At 42.5% G+C, this 3,393-nt stretch overlaps 4 non-coding genes across 4 annotated transcripts; all 4 read left to right on the top strand.

The window, feature by feature from the left end:
* The first annotated feature begins 1,200 nt into the window (after nt 1-1,200).
* trnat-agu (transfer RNA threonine (anticodon AGU)) lies at nt 1,201-1,274 on the top strand. Its single transcript has one exon. It is a non-coding gene; the product is annotated as a tRNA-Thr (tRNA).
* A 259-nt stretch (nt 1,275-1,533) lies between these two features.
* trnap-agg (transfer RNA proline (anticodon AGG)) lies at nt 1,534-1,605 on the top strand. Its single transcript has one exon. It is a non-coding gene; the product is annotated as a tRNA-Pro (tRNA).
* A 604-nt stretch (nt 1,606-2,209) lies between these two features.
* On the top strand, nt 2,210-2,281 carry trnap-cgg (transfer RNA proline (anticodon CGG)). The gene has a single exon. It is a non-coding gene; the product is annotated as a tRNA-Pro (tRNA).
* A 553-nt stretch (nt 2,282-2,834) lies between these two features.
* trnap-ugg (transfer RNA proline (anticodon UGG)) lies at nt 2,835-2,906 on the top strand. Its single transcript has one exon. It is a non-coding gene; the product is annotated as a tRNA-Pro (tRNA).
* Nucleotides 2,907-3,393: the final 487 nt, after the last annotated feature.

Here is a 3,393-nt window from a genome sequence, read left to right as displayed (position 1 = left end):
TGTTATTATATGCATCACATTCGCAGGGCTTCATATGGTGCAACAATCGCTACGCCAGTAGGTGTCACCCAAGGGAATTGAATGAAGCTTCGAGTAGTGAACCACTTTATGACACAATGGTTCAAAATGATTCAATGCTTCAAAAAGCCTCGTTTTGCCATCACTAAACACAATTCAGATAAAACTGGTCCAAAACAGCAATCTAGTGACTGCTGTTGAGAGAAGATTTGTGCTGTAACTCATCTGAGGCTGCAGCTGACTTTATATTGGTGCTCTACCTGCTCTAATTACACTCATAAACCTCACCTGGGACCCAGTCAGATCGTGCTGCATTCAATTCAGCTCGGAAAATGAACACTTCTGACATCCCATTTAAAAAGGTTTGTTGCAACATGTGAGGAATGAACATGGGATGTTTTAAAGAAGGTGAATTACGCTTGGTCAGATACGGTGTTAAACATCTGGACCAAAGTCCTGCAGATCACTGTGGGCCCCTAATCTCTGGCTGGGGAGTGTGAGGGGAGTGACAGAGATTTGGTCTGAAGGACTCCAGGTTATAACCTCGGTTCTAATACGTCACAAACACGTCACAGTCATGAAATTGGGGTCCAACACATCACATGTCCACTTCACTAGTGGGAGCTGCTAGTTGGGTTTCAAAGGGAAAAAAGTGAGCTCAGCGTGACATAAGACTGGAGTCTTAGTAAGTTAACCTGCTGAGTTCTGGAAATAACTCTAAAATAATGTTGACTCCTTGGCAGGAATAAGGAGCTCTGCAGCTCTCTCATCCAGAGGATCTAGAAGCATGGATGTGTTTGGAACATAGCAGAGGGTGGATTCTTACTAAAGTCACGCTAACTGCCTTATGCACACTCTGAGATGTTTAAAGCTCAGATTAATATCTGAGCTGAGATGTAGAAACGTGAGACAACATGATGCAGAGCTGCTCTTTTATTAAGTGATATGGAGGAGATCTTAGATTTATTTCAGATGAACTTGATTATGCTTTGCATTGTTGCTCTTCATCAAATGATGGACCTTTCAATGAGCATCATGGTTATTGTGAGTCTGTTCTTTGGTCAGACTTGATAAAAACGTTTTTAGAAATCACAGTTAGTTTTGAGAGAGTCTCTGGACCTTGTTTCCTGAAATGGATCCAGTTCCTGCTCTTTATGCTTTCATCAGTTTTTTTAACCATGTGGTGCTGTGGCTTAGTTGGTCAAAGTGCCTGTCTAGTAAACAGGAGATCCTGGGTTCAAATCCCAGCAGAGCCTGAAGGTGTTACTATTTACATCAACATGATGCCATAACTGTTTACAGCAGTGCTTCAGGAGTGCTGGACTTCCAAAACATTCTGTACTTAGAGGCACTTCATCTCATGGCTTAAAGTATTCTTGAGGTACAGAAGATTGAACTGGGACTTAATCCAATGTTTTCACATGTGGAGATAATTTGAATAACATCAAGCTCTGTTTTATGCAGAGATCACGTGAATTTCAGAAATAAGTCACAAAAACCACTTTGTTTCTTTGTGGCTCGTTGGTCTAGGGGTATGATTCTTGCTTAGGGTGCGAGAGGTCCCGGGTTCAAATCCCGGACGAGCCCTATCCTGGTTTACTGGCCTTGTGTCTCTGCTTTGCTGTGAAATCAGAGAATGATTGAATCAATAACTATAACATTGAATGCATTTGGAATCAAATCCCCAAATAGGGAAATACAGCTCAAACCTCCACCACTCATTCCAAAGTTGCTTCAAGTCCTTCTTAAATGAATTTCTTATCTGGAATTTGAAAGACAGATCCACGCATAAATACCTGTATCATGTAAGCACACCCTCTGCTGTATTATCTAAAGCAGTTTTGGTATTTGTTCTATAAATCCAGATTGAAACGCTTCAAGTCAATGGTAGAGAAATGGAGATATAGACCTGTTCTGTCTTAAAGTTGGGCTTCTTCATAAAATGTGATGTGAATTGGTGGAACCTGGCGGTGAGTATTGACTCATTGGTCTCAGGAGTTTTTGTGGGCTGTTCAGTGTATGTGCCTAATAACTTCACTCATGTTGAGTGAAGGGAGAGCCAACTCCAAACAATATAGGCTGATTGCTCTGGAAAAGTCAAAGAAGAAAGAAAGCAATCACAAATTCCCAGGATTCCATGGCTACGTCAGCTGACCGCGCGCTCTCAAGAAACGCAAAAAGACCACCTTTTGGCTCGTTGGTCTAGGGGTATGATTCTCGCTTCGGGTGCGAGAGGTCCCGGGTTCAAATCCCGGACGAGCCCTCCTACTTTAAGAAACCTATTCGGCAAGCTTGATGGTTAACTTTGGGTACCTTCCTTGATCAAATTGTTAATTAAGAGTGCTGATAACAATTGCAAAAATGTCCTGTCTTACTATATTGTTTGGAGCTGTAGCAGCTGGCTCTCCCTTCACTCAACATGAGTGAAGTTATTGAGGACATAGACTGAACATCCCCAACATTGAAGCCACTGACAGTTAAGTGAACAACTCTTCTTTTTTTTACAATGCAATTTTTAGCTAGACAAACCGTTATCCCGACTTTTACTTGGAGTTTACGTTGACCCTCCACAAGTTTACACTCACAGCTGGGATTTGTAGTGTTACAGATTCATTTACACATACTTTTGGCAACTAATCTCCACTTTAGAATAAGAGAACTTTGAAATAAAAAAGATGGAAGCAACACTGACATTGAGTGAGCTGAACTGAAAGTTGTAGGATGTTTCTATTCGATGATCGAACGCACCTTCCGAGGGTATCATTTTGCTATCTAAGGCCCGCGGCGCTCGTATGACGTCCAAAGTTGCAAACCCTGGCTCGTTGTTCTAGGGGTATGATTCTCGCTTTGGGTGCGAGAGGTCCCGGGTTCAAATCCCGGACGAGCCCTTCCCTAGTTTATTGGCCTTGTATCTCTGCTTTGCTTTGAAATCTACGCATGACCTCAGGCCTAAGGGCCCGTTTACATGATAGGAAGACGCAGATATTTTCCTGCGGCTTGGCCTCTCATTTACACCAAAACCCCGTTTTTATCACAGAAAACGATTATTTCTAAAACCTCTGGCCAAAGTGGAGATTTCTGATAACGCCGGTTATGTGTTGCCGTGTCAACTGGGAGAAACGGCGTTTTAGGTTCTTAAACATCACATTATGCGCCAGAAAATGCTTAACGTCATGCGAGCGCCTTATGTTTACAGTTTGTTTGGCTACTGATCAGGATTATCATGGATGATGTTAAAGTTCTACTAATTTTTACGTTTGTGCAAACGATTCTGGCCTTATTGCATTTGCCACCCCAAACCTGCTCGCACAGTTCAAAATAGAGGAGCACCACTCTTCCGTGGCCGCTCCTGCATCCAGTATCCACTGACTGTCT

Source organism: Odontesthes bonariensis, chromosome 2, assembly GCF_027942865.1.
Source record: "Odontesthes bonariensis isolate fOdoBon6 chromosome 2, fOdoBon6.hap1, whole genome shotgun sequence".
In the NCBI taxonomy this organism is placed as follows: Eukaryota; Metazoa; Chordata; class Actinopteri; order Atheriniformes; family Atherinopsidae; genus Odontesthes; species Odontesthes bonariensis.
Note: the sequence above shows the minus strand (reverse complement) of the source record. Positions and strands in the feature narration are given on the sequence as shown.